Here is a 15,851-nt window from a genome sequence, read left to right as displayed (position 1 = left end):
ACTCCTGTTTTGCCCCACTTTTGATTTTTCACATTTGCCCTGAGGCACAAATTTGATCTACTTGTGGGGGAAATATGGAGAGTTTGAAATTTACTAGCCTACTCTGCCATCTTCCTAGAATCCTTTGTGGTACAATCACTTTTATTTTTATTTCCATATGAATCATGTTGGGAGAGGAAAAATAAAAATAAAAGAGAAAAACCACAAGAAAAAAACCAGTAGCAAAAAAGCAAAAATAGTAGGTGTTCAATTCTTTCTCAATTTAATTTCTATGGTTCTCTCTCTAGATGTGGATGGCATTTTCCTTCCAAAGTTTATTGGGATTGCTTGGATCCCTGAATCATTAAGAACCAAGTGTATCACAGTTGATCATTGCACAATCCTGCTGTTGCTGTGTACAATGTTTTCCTGGTTCTGCTTACTTCATTCAGCATCAATTCATTAAATTTTTCCAGGTATTATCAATAGTTTTGGAAAAAATTATTAACAATGTGAAACAAAAGCAATGGTTAATCATGCTCTACTTTTCAGACTCAAACTCCAGCTTACACTTTTTTTTCTTAAATATATTTTTGAATGTTAAGTTCCTCAAGGATAGGGACTGTTCTGATTGCTTATATTTATATCCTTAACGCATAGCATAGTGCCTTTCACATATTAAGTGCTAAATAAATTCTTTAGCCAACTATCTAGCTTTCTTTTTAAAAATTTATAAATCTAAGTAATCATATAAAAACCATTCTAATACAAGATTAATATATAGCTTACGGGGTCACAAGAATGGTCATTAAAAGTGAATAGTATAACTCAAAAAAACCCTAAATTTATTTTTTTTAATGAACATACTCATATTTGAAAGCCTTCTAGGATATTCTATATTTTTTTCTTCAAAAAAGATTATATGGTGATAATATGATGAAAAATAAATAACAAACTAAAGAATGCTTTTGTTTGATACTTAGTATATCTTTTACATAACAAAGAGGAAAATAACATGAATATATCATTTTAGTCCATATGGCCTTCAAGCTAGAACTTATTTTGCTGTTATTGAAAATGAATTAATAACAAAAACATATTGGCACTATTTTTGGCTCTACTCTTTATTAGGTTTAATTCATTATATTATTTCCAAGAAAGTCAAATGAAACAGCTTTTACTTTGAAGTTAAGTCAGCAAGCATTCATTAGTGATTATGATGTGTCAGGCACTGTGCCAAAGACTAAGAATACAAAAAATACAATCAGAAAGAAATTACCTGCCTCAGAGGAGCCTACATTCTAATAGGGAAGACAACACATAAAGTGGTGAGGAGAGAGGGGGTAAATAAAGGGTCCCAATACTTGATTCTCAAACATATATAAATATAAGTATGTGTATATGCACATATATGTATGTTTGTATTTATCTATCCATATAGTTATATTTATCCTTATTGATATCTTTGTATCATAAGTGACTAAGATCAAAGAATTAAATACCAAATGGCAAACTCATTGATGATGTGTCTTTGAGATTAGCTAAGTCATTCCTTGTAGATACAAATTGTTGCTGGGATCAGACTTGAAGTAAGCATCTTTCTATTACGGTAGCCTCTTCTAGACCTTAAAGACCACTGTTATAATGTTCAAAAACTATGGCCATTTCCATACCATGATTAGACCTCAAAAGAAAAATCTCTTCCTTAATATCTGTACTTCTTTCTATCTCTCTGTCTCTTTCTTTCACTCTTTCCCTCTCTCTCCCTCTCTCAATATATATATATATATATATATATATATATACACATGTATGTAAAAGTATGGATGTGATTTATATATGCATAATTACTTGCTCTATCTATAGCATGCATTATAATAAAGTAGGACATTTTTGGGGTGTTATAAATCCCTTAAGGATTTCATTTGAAAATAAACTGAAAAAGATTTAAAAAAAAAAAACATATTCTTAAGAGTATGGTGGGACTTCTGGCCAAGATGGCCGAGAGGAGGCACACAGCTATGTAAGTTCTGAGTTTTCTCTCAGAATTCATTTCATGACAAGCCTCCAAATTAATGCTTGGCTGAAAAAAAAAAAACCACAAATAGTTACTAAGAGAAGACATCCCTGAAATTTGACAGGAAATGTCTGTTTTTGTTCGAAGGCAGGGATGGTTTTAGATCTGGCACAGGCTGAGGGCAGGCAGCGGCAGGAATAGGTCAGCAGGAAGCTCACAGCCAAGCAGACCGAAGAGGGGTGGGGTGTGATCTCAGCTGTCTCTGTGGGGAGAGCTTTGCTACAGGATTGGATACTTTGCCCTGGCAGCAAGTCAGCAGCCCAGCAGAGAAGCTAAAAACACCAGGGGTGAAGAATACAATCCCAAACAGCTCAGGACCTGGCCAGCCCTCCCCCACAGCATCTCAGCAGGCTCTCAAAGTCTCAGAGCGCAGGTGCAGCACAGTCCTGCTAGTGCCTCGCTGCTGCCCCACAGTCTGTAGAGGAAACTCGGTAACACCACCCAGCCCCTCCCCAAAAAAAGCAGATTCCATTTGGGGTTTTTCTTTTTTTCTTTGCTAGTTTGTCTCTGATTCTTCTCTTACAAAATGAGCAAAAAATTGAAAAGGACCTTAAACACTGACAAGCTTCTATATACATAGAGAGCAGACTCTAAACCCTGAGGAGACTAAAAACTGACTGTTCCAGGTGAATGCCCAAAGGAGGAGATCATCTGTTCCTCAGCACAGATGAATCTCATAGAAGAAATTAAAAAGGCTCTCATAAGAGAGCTAGAAGAAAAATGGGAAAAGGAGAGGAGACTTGGCCAAGAGAGTCTGGAGAAGTCATCCCACTCATTTAAAGACAGAGTGGATAAAGAAATCAAATCCTTGAAAAATAGGATTAGTGAACTGGAAACAGGAAATAGCTCTCTAAAAAATAAAATTGGCAAAGTGGAAAAAAATTCAACAGAACAAAACAACTCAATTGGACAATTAGAAAAAGATATTTAAAAAGTGAGTGAAGAAAATATTTCATTGAAAATCAGAATCGAACAAGAATTGAATGACTCGAATTGAATGACTCGAGGAGACAATAAGAATCAGTCAAGCAAGACTAAAAAAATTAAACAATGGAAAAAAATGTGAAATACCTTCTTGGGAAAAAAACAGATCTGAAAAATAGATCTAAAAGAAACAATCTGAGAATTATTGGACTCCCAGAAAAATATGATGAAAAAAAAAGCCTGGACACTATTTTCCAGGAAATTATCAAAGAGAACTGCCCAGAAGTCATACAAACAGAGGGTAAGATAGACGTTGAAAGAATTCATCGATCACCTACTGAAAGGGATCCTAAAATCAAAACACCAAATATAGTGGCCAAATGCCAGAACCCTCAGATGAAAAAATACTGCAAGTGGCTAGAAAAACCCAATTCAAATATAGAGGAGCCACAATAAGGATTACCAGGATCTAGCAGCATCCATATTAAAAGATCGAAGGGCTTGGAATATGATATTCCAAAAGGCTAAGGAACCTGGTATGCAACCAAAAATAACTTACCCAGCCAGAATGAGCATCTTTTTCCAGGGAAGAAGATGGTCATTCAACAAAATAAGCGAATTTCACCTATTTTAGATGAAAAAAAAAAACAGAACTTACAAATATAGAACTCAAGAGAAACCTAAAAGGTAGAAAGAAATCTTGAGAACTATATTTCTGCTATAAAAATGTATAAAGAATACATGTATATCTTGTTCTAGAAACTAGAGATGGAAAGGACATTGTACCAAAAAATGGTAAAGTGGGGATACTACTTCTCACGAAGAGGCAAAGGAAACCTATTATAACTGAGAGAAAAAATGGAGGGGGATAGTGGAAATCTTACTGGCATCAAAATTCTCTTTGAGAGAAAAATTTTAGACATATTCAATTTATGGTGAAACTTCTCCCACCTCATTGAAAAGTGAGAAGGGAAAAGTGAAAAGGGAAGGAATAAGCTAAGCAGAAGGGAATACAGAAACTGTGAGGGAAAGGAGTAAGATAGGGGGAGGAACTCTAAGGTGGGGGGAGGGATACTAAACATTGCTGTGAGAAGCAAGTGGTGCTCACAAGTTTAATACTGGGAAGGGAGGAAGGGGGGGAAAAGGGATAAAAGCATAAACAGGGGTTAACAAGATGGCAAGTAGTACAGAATTGGTAATTTTAACCATAAATGTAAACGGGGTAAACTCCTCCATAAAGAGGAAGCGGTTAGCAGAATGGATTAAAAGCCAGAATCCTACAATATGTTGTTTACAGGAAACACACCTGAAGCAGGGAGATACATGCAGAGTAAAGGTAAAAGGTTGGAGCAAAATCTACTATGCTTCAGGTGAAGTCAAAAAAGCAGGGGTAGCCATCCTGATCTCAGATCAAGCAAAAGCAAAAATTGATCTAATTAAAAGAGATAAGGAAGAGCACTATATCTTGCTAAAGGGTAGCATAGATAATGAAGCAATATCAATATTAAACATATATGCACCAAGTGGTGTAGCATCTAAATTCTTAAAAGAGAAATTAAGAGAGCTGCAAGAAGAAATAGACAGCAAAACTGCAATAGTGGGAGATCTCAACCTTGTACTCTCAGAATTAGATAAATCAAACCACAGAATAAATAAGAAAGAAGTCAAAGAGGTAAATAGAATACTAGAAAAGTTAGATATAATAGATCTCTATAGAAAATGAAATGGAGACAGAAAGGACTATACTTTATTTTCAGCAGTTCATGGAACCTATACAAAAATAGACCATATATTAGGACATAAAAATCTCCAATTCAAATACAGTAAAGCAGAAATAGTAAATCCATCCGTTTCAGACCACGATGCAATGAAAATTTATATTCAACAAAAAAACAGGGGAAAGTAGACCAAAAAATAATTGGAAACTAAATAACCTCATACTAAAGAATGATTGGGTAAAACAGCAAATCATAGATATAATTAATAGCTTCACCCAAGAAAAGGACAATAATGAGACATCATACCAAAATGTGTGGGATGTAGCCAAAGAGGTAAGGGGAAATTTCATATATCTAGAGGCCTACTTGCATAAAATAGAGAAAGAGAAGGTCAATGAATTGGGCTTGCAACTAAAAATGCTAGAAAAAGAACAAATTAAAAAACACTAGTGAAACACTAAACTTGAATTTTTAAAAATAAAAGGAGAGATCAATAAAATTGAAAGTAAAAAAACTATTGAATTAATTAATAAAACTAAGAGTCGGTTCTATGAAAAAACCAACAAAATAGACAAACTCTTAGTAAATCTGATTTAAAAAAGGAAAGGGGAAAATCAGATTGTTGATTGTTAGTCTTAAAAATGAAAAGGGAAAACTCGCCATTAACGAAGAGGAAATTAGAGCAATAATTAGTAATTATTTTGCCCAACTTTATGCCAATAAATTCGACAACTTAAATGAAATGCACGAATACCTTCAAAAATATAGCTTGCCCAGATTAACAGAGGAAGAAGTAAATATCTTAAATAGTCCCATCTTAGAAAAAGAAATGGAACAAGCTCTTAACCAACACCCTAAGAAAAAATTCCCAGGACCAGATGGATTTACATGTGAATTCTACCAAACATTTAAAGAACAATTTACTCCAATGCTATATAAACTATTTGAAAAAATAGGGATTGAAGGAGTCCTACCAAACTCCTTTTACGCCACAGACATGATACTGATATCTAAACCAGGTAGGTTGAAAACAGAGAAAGAAAATTATAGACCAATCTCCCTAATGAATATTGATGCTAAAATCTTAAATAAAATATTAGCAAAAAGATTACAGAAAATCATTCCCAGGATGATACACTATGACCAAGTAGGATTTATACCAGGAATGCAGGGCTGATTCAATATTAGGAAAACTATTAGCATAATCGACTATATCAATAACCAAACTAAAAAACCATATGATCATCTCAATAGATGCAGAAAATGCATTTGATAAAATCCAACATCCATTCCTATTAAAACACTTGAGAGTATAGGAATAAATGGACTTTTCCTTAAAATTGTCAGGAGCATATATTTAAAACTGTCAGTAAGCATCATATGCAATGGGGAAAAACTGAAACCTTTCCCAGTAAGATCTGGAGTGAAGCAAGGTTGCCCACTATCACCATTATTATTCAATATTGTATTAGAAATATTAGTCTCAGCAATAAGAGTTGAGAAAGAGATTAAAGGAATTAGAGTAGGTAATGAGGAAACCAAACTATCACTCTTTGCAGATGATATGATGGTATACCTAGAAAAGCCCAGAGATTCTACTAAAAAGCTATTAGAAATAATTCATAATTTTAGCAAAGTTGCAGGTTATAAAATAAATCCCCATAAATCCTCAGCATTTTTATACATCACCAACAAAATCCAATAGCAAGAGATACAAAAAGAAATTCCATTCAAAATAACTGTCGACAGCATAAAATATTTGGGAATCTATCTACCAAAGGAAAGTCAGGAATTATGAGCAAAATTATAAAAAACTTTCCACACAAATAAAGTCAGAATTAAATAATTGGAAAAATATTAAGTGCTCCTGGATAGGCCAAGCGAATATAATAAAGATGACAATATTTCCCTAAACTAATCTATTTATTTAGTTATACCAATGATTCCAAGAAAATATTTTAATGATCTAGAAAAAAATAAAAAATCTATATGGAAAATAAAAGGCAAGAATCTAAAAAAGAATTAATGAAAAAAAAATCAAATGAAGGTGGCCTAGCTGTCCCCTTGATCTAAAATTAATTATAAAGATACCAAAACCATTTGGTATTGGCTAAAAAAGATGAGTTGATCAGTGGAACAAAGGTCTACAAGACAGAATAGTCAACTATAGAACTAGTATTTGACAAACCCAAAGATCCTAACTTTAAAAGAATTCATTATTTGACAAAACGCTGATAACTGAAACTAGTATTAGAATTAGGATGGACCCAAAAACATCGTATACCAAGATAAGATCAAAAGGGTCCAGGAAGAATAAAGAACGAGATTATAAAAAAATCGGAGGAAATAAGGAAGTTTATTCAGACTTGTGGAGGAGGGAAGAAATTTGTGACCAAAGAAACTAGAGATCATTATTGATCCAAAAAGAAAAATGGATTAATAAGTTAAAAAGCTTCTGACAAAGAAAACTAATGCAAACAAGATTAGAAGGGAAGCAAACAAAACATCTTCAGTTAAATGTTCTGAAAAGGCCTCATTTCCAAAATATAGAAACTGACTCTATAAGAAACCAAGCCATTCTCCAATTGACAAATGGTCAAAGGATATGAACAGACAATTTTCAGATAATGAAATTGAAACTATTTCTACTTATATGAAAGAGAACTCCAAATTGCTATTAATCAGAGAAATGCAAATTAAGACAACTCTGAGATAACACTACACACCTCTCAGATTGTCTAAGATGACAGGAAAAAATATTGATGAATGTTGGAGGGGATGTGGGAAAACTGGAACACTGATGAATTGTTGGTGGAGTTGTGAACGAATCCAACCATTCTGTAGAGCAATCTGGAATTATGCCCAAAAAGTTATCAAACTGTGCATACCCTTTTTCCCAGCAGTGCTATTACTGGGCTTATACCCCAAAGAGATACTAAAGAAGGGAAAGGGACCTGTATGTGCCAAATGTTTGTGGCAGCCCTGTTTGTAGTGGCTAGAAACTGGAAAATGAATGGATGCCCATCAATTGGAGAATGGTTGGGTAAATTGTGGTATATAAATGTTATGGAATATCATTGTTCTGTAAGAAATGACCAGCAGGATGAATACAGAGAGGCTTGGAAAGACTTGCATGAACTGATGCTAAGTGAAATGAGCAGAACCAGGAGATCATTATATACTTCAACAAGGATACTGTATGAAGATATATTCTGATGAAAGTGGATTTCTTTGACAAAGAGACCTAATTCAGTTTCAACTGATTAATGATGGACAGAAGCAGCTACACCCAAAGAAAGAAAACTGGGAAATGAATGTAAACTGTTTACATTTTTGTTTTTCTTCCCATGTTATTTTTACCTTCTGAATCCAATTCTCCCTGTGCAACAAGAGAACTGTTTGGTTCTGCATACATATATATTGTATCTAGGATATACTGCTATGTATTCAACATATAGAGGACTGCTTGCCATCTAGGGGAGGGGGTGGAGGGAGAGAGGGGAAAAATCGGAACAGAAGTGAGTGCAAGGGATAATGATGTAAAAAAAAAAAAAACTACCCTGGCATGGGTTCTGTCAATAAAAAGTTATTATAATAAAAAAATAATAATACTAGGATGCCAATGAGATGTTAAAATGCTCTGACCCTTTGAAATTCACATAGTCATCCTCTGGGTCAAGGCAAGTAGGTAGTAACAGAGGTTCATCTTCTCTCCTTGTGGGGGATTCCCTTTGAAGGACTTGCGCTGGCCCAATATTCAAGTTCTGGATTCTGAACTGGATTGCTGTTAGACCCATAGGGTGTAATAATGTCTCTCTAGGAAATCCCAATATATTTCCTATTCAGTATAATTTCATCCAATACTATTCACAGTTAGTCAAGAATTTGTCTAATGCCCTTGATTGTTTGGTGGATTGTATAAAAAATATTCTGCTTGACAGAGGAATTAGAATGCAATCTTATTAGTTAATTCATTTGGGATTGGGTAGCTGATTGATTTAATTGGTCTCACTGGAATTTTTACCAGATCCTAGTTTGCCTGATTATAATTGCCACGTATTCCTAATATTTCTACCCTCTGGACACAATCTCCACTAGTAGTTATTGCAACTTTTCTTGATATACTTAAAATTGTAACTCTTGGCAGATAGCAGCTGAGTATCTATAAAATCATTTCCCATTTTAACCACAAAATATCCTAAAGAAGGTGTGGAAATAATGTGTACAAATATGGTATATACAGCTCTTGATACTCTTAGATGTTTCCAAAATCCCTTCTAATTCCTAAATAACATATTTCAATAGATCTCTAATTCTCCTTCAGTCTTTAAATTACTACCACTTCAGGCAAGTCTACAATCTCTGGTCTATCCAGTGCCAGCATCTTGGCTGGTATACTAAAATTCACAGAGAGTAAGAGAACCACTTTCTAAATCAAGCATATTAAGCTGTCTGCTAGGAGCAAAGTTATTACAACTTTGGCATGCCCTGAAAAAATATTCAAATAATATTGGAATAGATGCGCATTTTCACCCATTCTTTAAACTAAATCTAAGCAACATCTATCCTATTTTGCTTTGGCATCTTTGGAGGTTTTAGTTTGATTGTTCCATTAATTTTTTTCTTATACTAAATGCATCCTCATATCACAATGCAGTAAAAATTACATTCAATAAAACGGCAGGGGGAAAATAGACCAAAAAGTAATTGGAAATGAAATAATCTCATCCTAAAGAATGATTGGGTGAAACAGCAAATCATAGACACAATTAATAATTTCACCCAAGAGAATGGCAATAATGAGACATCATACCAAAATGTGTGAGATGTAGCCAAGGCAGTAATAAGGGGAAATTTTATATCTCTAGGGACTTACTTGCATAAAATAGAGATAGTGAAAATCAGTGAATTAGGCTTACAACTAAAAAAGCTAGGGGAAAAAAAAGCAAATTAAAGTCCCCCAATCAAAAATTAAACTTGAAATTCTAAAAATAAAAGGAGAGATCAATAAAAATGAAAGTAAAAAAGCTATTGAATTAATAAATAAAACTAAGTTGGTTTTATGAAAAAAAACAACAAAATAGAAAAACCCTTGGTAAATTTGATTAGAAAAAGGAAAAGGAAAATCAAATTGTTAGTCTTAAAAATGAAAAGGGAGAAATTTCCACTAATGAAGAACAATAATTAGGAGTTACTTTGCCCAATTTTATGCCAATATATTTGATAACTTAAATGAAATGGATTAATACCTTAAAAAATGGGTTGCCTAGATTAACAGAGGAAGAAGTAAATTGGTTAAATAGTCCCATTTTAGAAAAAAAAATAGAACAAGCTATTAATCAACTCCATCACAAAAAAAAAAAAATCTCCCGCACCAGATGAATTTACATGCAAATTCTACCAAACATTTAAAGAACAATTAACTCCAATAGTATATAAACTATTTTTTAAAAATAGGGAATGAAGGAGTCCTACCAAATTCCTTTTATGACACAGACATGGTATTGATACCTAAACCAAGTAGGACAAAAACAGAAAAAGAAAATTATAGACCAATCTCCCTAATGAACATTGATACAAAAATCTTAAATAAAATCTTAGCAAAAAGATTACAGGAAATCACGCTCAGGATAATATACCATGATCAAGTAGGATTTATACCAGGAATAGCAGGGCTGGTTCAATATTAGGAAAAGTATCAGTATAATTGGCCATATTAATAACCAAATTAACAAAAAACATATGATCATCTCAATAGATGCAGAAAAAGCATTTGATAAAATCCAACATCCATTCCTATTAAAAACACTTGAGAGTATAGGAGTAAATGGACTTTTCCTTAAAATTGTCAGGAGCATTTATTTAAAACCATCAGTCAGCATCATATGTAATGGTGACAAACTGGAACCATTCCCAAATAAAATCAGGAGTGAAGCAAGGTTGCCCACTATCACCATTACTATTCAATATTATATTAGAAATGCTAGCTTTGGCAACAAGAGTTGAGAAAGAGATTAAAGGAATCAAAGTAGGTAATGAGGAAACCAAATTATCACTCTTTGCAGATGATATGATGGTATATTTAGAAAACCCCAGAGATTCTACTAAAAAGTTATTAGAAATAATCCACAAGTTTAGCAAAGTAGCAGGATAAATAAATCCACATAAATCATCAGCATTTTTATATATCACTAACAAAATGCAACAGCAAGAGCTATAAAGAGAAATCCCATTTAAAATAACTGTCTATAGGATAAAATATTTGGGAATCTATTTGCCAAAGGAAAGTCAGGAACTATATGAGCAAAATTACAAAACAGTTTCCACACAAATAAAGTCAGATCTAAACAAATGGAAAAATATTAAGTGCTCCTGGATAGGTCGAGTGAATATAATAAAGATGACAATACTCTCTAAACTAATTTGTTTATTTGGTGCTACACCAATCAGATTCTCAGGAAACTATTTTAATGACCTAGAAAAAATAACAACAAAATTCATCTGGAAGAACAACAGGTCAAGAATTTCAAGGGAATTCATGAAAAAAAAAAATCAAATGAAGGTGGCCTAACTGTAACTGATCTAAAACTATATTATAAAGCAGCAGTCACCAAAACCATTTGCTATTGGCTAAGAAATAAACTGGTTGATCAGTGGTATAGGTTAGGTCCACAGGACAAAATAGTCAATAACTATAGTAATCTAGTGTTTGACAAACCTAAAGACCCCAGTTTTGGGGATAAGAATTCATTATTTGACAAAAATTGCTGGGAAAATTGGAAATTAGTATGGCAGAAACTAAGCATTGACCCACACTTAACACCATACACTAAGATAAGATCAAAATGGGTTCATGATCTAGGTATAAAGAATGAGATTATAAATAAATTAGAAGAACATAGAAAGATTTACCCCTCAGACCTGGGGAGGAGGAAGGAATTTGTGGCCAAAGAAAAACTAGAGGTCATTATTAATCACAAAATAAAAAATTTTGATTATATTAAGTTAAAAAAGCTTTTGTACAAATAAAACTAATGCAGACAAGATTATGAGGGAAGCAATAAACTGGGAAAACATTTTTACAGCTAAAGGTTCTGATAAAGACATCATCTCCAAAATACATAGAGAATTACTCTAATTTATAAGAAATCAAGCCATTCTCCAACTGATAAATGGTCAAAGGATATGAACAGACAATTTTCAGATGAAGAAATTGAAACTATTTCTAGTCATATGAAGAGGTGTTTCAAGTCATTATTAATCAGAAAATGCAAATTAAGACAACTCTGAAATACCACAATACAACTGTCAGATTGGCTAAGATGACAGGGAAAGATAATGACAAATGTGGAAGGGGATGTGGGAAAATAGGGACAGTGATGCATTCCTGGAGTTGTGAATGGATTCAACCATTCTGGAGAGCAATTTGGAATTATACTCAGAAAGTTATCAAACTGTGCATACCCTTTGATCCAGCAGTGTTAGTACTGGGCTTATATCCCAAAGAGATATTAAAGAAGAGGAAAGGAACCAAATTTCTTTTATGACACAGACATGGTATTGATATCTAAACTAGGTAGGTTGAAAACAGAGAAAGAAAATCATAGACCAATCTCCCTAATGAATATTGATGCTAAAATCTTAAATAAGATATTAGCAAAAGACTACAGAAAATCATCCCCAGGATAATACACCATGATCAAGTAGGATTTATACCAGGAATTGCAGGGCTGGTTCAATATTAGGAAAACTATCAGTATAATTGGCCATATTAATAACCAAATTAACAAAAACCATATGATCATCTCAATAGATGCAGAAAAAGCATTTGATAAAATCCAACATCCATTCCTATTAAAAACACTTGAGAGTATAGGAATAAATGGACTTTTCCTTAAAATAATCAGTAGCATCTATTTAAAACCATCAGTAAGCATCATATGTAATGTGGACAAACTGCAACCATTCCCAATACGATCAGGAGTGAAACAAGGCTGCCCACTATCACTGTTACTATTCAATATTGTATTAGAAATGCCAGCTGTGGCAATAAGAGTTGAGAAAGACATTAAAGGAATTAGAGTAAGTAATGAGGAAACCAAATTATCACTCTTTGCTGATGATATGATAGTATACTTAGAGAACCCCAGAGATTCTACTAAAAAGTTATTAGAAATAATCCACACCTTTAGCAAAATTGCAAGTTACAAAATAAACCCACATAAGTTATCAGTATTCTTAGATATCACTAACAAAATCCAACAGTCAGAGTTACAAAGAGAAATTCCATTTAAAGTAACTACTGATAGTATAAAATACTTAGGAATCTATCTGCTAAGGGATAATCACAAACTTTATGAGCAAAACTACAAAACACTTTCCACACAAATTAAGTCTGATCTAATCAATTGGAAAAGTATTAAATGCTGTTGGATAGGGCAAGCAAATATAATAATGATGACAATATTACCTAAACTAACCTATTTATTTAACGCTGTACCAATCAGACTCCCAAAAAACTTTTAATGACCTAGAAAAAATAACAGCAAAGTTCATATGGAAAAACAAAAGGTCAAGAATTTCAAGGGAATTAATGAAAAAAAAATCAAATGAAGGTGGCCTAACTGTACCTGACCTAAAATTATATTATAAAGCAGCAGTTATCAAAACCACTTGGTATTGGCTAAGAAATAGATTAGTTGATGAGTGGAATAGGCTAAGTTCAAAGGACAAAGCAGTCAATAACTTTAATACTCTAGTGTTTGACAAACCCAAAGACCCCAGCTTTTGGGATAAGAATTCGGGAAAAATGGAAACTAGTATGGCAGAAACTAGGCATTGACCACACTTAACACCGTACACCAAGATAAGGTCAAAATGGGTCCATGACCTAGGCATAAAGAATGAGATTATAAATAAATTAGAGGAACATGGGATAGTTTACCTCTCAGACCTGTGGAAGAGGAAGGAATTTATGACCAAAGAAGAACTAGAGATCATTACTGATCAAAAAATAGAAAATTTTGATTATATCAAATTGAAAAGTTTTAATACAAACAAAACTAATGCTGGCTAAACTAGATTAGAATGACAGGGAAAGATAATGCGGAATGTTGGAGGGGATGTGGAAAAACAGGGACACTAATATATCATTGGTGGAATTGTGAATACATCTAACCATTCTGGAGAGCAATTTGGAACTATGCTCAAAAAGTTATCAAACTGTGCATACCCTTTGCTCCAGCAGTGTTACTACTGGGCTTATATCCCAAAGAGATCTTAAAGAAGGGAAAGGGACCTGTATGTGCCAAAATGTTTGTGGCAGCCCTCTTTGTAGTGGCCAGAAACTGGAAACTGAGTGGATGCCCATCAATTGGAGAATGGCTGAATAAATTGTGGTATACGAATGTTATGAAATATTATTGTTTTGTAAGAAATGACCAGCAATATGAATACAGAGAGACTTACATGAACTGATGCTAAGTGAAATGAGCAGAACCAGGAGATCATTATACACTTCAACAACAATACTACATGACTATCAATTCTGATGGCCATGGCTCTCTTCAACAATGAGAGGATCCAAATCAGTTCCAAATGATCTGTAATGAACAGTAGCAGCTACACCCACAGAAAGAACACTTGGGAAATGAGTATGGACCACAGAATAACATTTCTACTCTTTCTGTTATCGTTTACTTACATTTTTGTTTTTTCTTCTCAGGTTATTTTTATTTTCTTTGAAAATCCGATCTTATTTGTGCAACAAGATAACTGTATAAATATGAATACACATATTGTACTTACCATACATTTTAACATATTTAACAAGTATGGGACTACCTGCCATTTAGGGGAGGAGGTGGAGGGAAGGAAGGGAAAAGTTGAAACAGAGGTTTTTGCAAGAGTCAAAGTTGAAACATTACTCATGCATATATTTTGTATAAAAAAAGCTACAATAAAAAATAAAAATAATTTTTTCTTGGGAGGGGCATCAATTTTCATTCCAATCTTGTCAAACAATGTGACTTTAACTCTTTATAAGCTCTTTCTATTTTTTGACAAAGTATTTTTTCTCTCCTTATATGTACATAAGTACTAAAGTATTAGAATTCTCTGCTTCTCTAAGGGAAATTGTATTTTGCTAGTACATAATCTACTAATGTAGAAAATGTCAGGGCTCTGTGATCTTTCTTACAACTGACACATAATTAAAATGTTTTGATGTCTTTGCATTATTTATGACCCTGTTAATAATTTATATGGCTAGTAATACTGATGTTTATCTAAAACTATGAGATTAAGGCACATTGAGAGAAAGTTTATAGGAAAAGAGATACATGTAATTTATTAAGTATCATGGGGGACTCAAAGTTAAATGGTTATTTAATGAAATATTACATTTGTATTAAGTTATGAAAAACCTCCCAAACCAGTTCCTTTTTAAGGGTAAACCCTTATGCCTGGAATACAATTGTTTTCATACCTCCCTCTTAAAATCCCAAGTACAATCATTCCCTGTTCCATTCACAAGACCTTTTTCGTGCCACTCTTAAGGTATTAGTGCTTTCTTCCTTTTCTAATTACTTTGTTACTTTAAATATATTTTGTATTTGTCTGTTTAGATGCTATATCTTTTCAATACAATATAAGCTCCTTCAGGCTATTTATTTTAATAATTTTTATATATGGGTCCTTTTCTTCTTTCTTTGATCTCTGTGTCAAAGAATATGCACAGTTTATTGACTCTTTATCCCCCTCCCCCATCTTTGCCAGTTTGATGAGTATGAGGTAAGAACTCTAGATTTATTTCTTACATGTTCCTGATTAGTAGTGATTTGAAATCTAACCTTATATTTCTTCCCTTGAAATCTGCCAAAAAAGGTCTCACTTTACACAAGGGGAATAGGGATTCAATGAGCCTAAGATAAAGAAAAGGATGTATCTTAGGCATGGGGGCACAATCTCTTCAAAAGGGCAAAGACATGTTGTGTATGGAGGACAATAAATAGAATAATTGGGTTAAAATGTAGTCCTGAAAATATGCTAGAATATGAGGACCTGAAAGGGTATAAAGTGAAACAAGGTTATTATAGATATACTATAAATACATAAATATATGTATCTATATTGTTGTCATAGAGTCAACATTA

The sequence above is a fragment of the Sarcophilus harrisii genome, chromosome 2 (genome assembly GCF_902635505.1).
Source record: "Sarcophilus harrisii chromosome 2, mSarHar1.11, whole genome shotgun sequence".
Taxonomy (NCBI): Eukaryota; Metazoa; Chordata; class Mammalia; order Dasyuromorphia; family Dasyuridae; genus Sarcophilus; species Sarcophilus harrisii.
The sequence above is the reverse complement of the archived record's forward strand: the minus strand, read 5'-3'. Positions refer to the sequence as shown.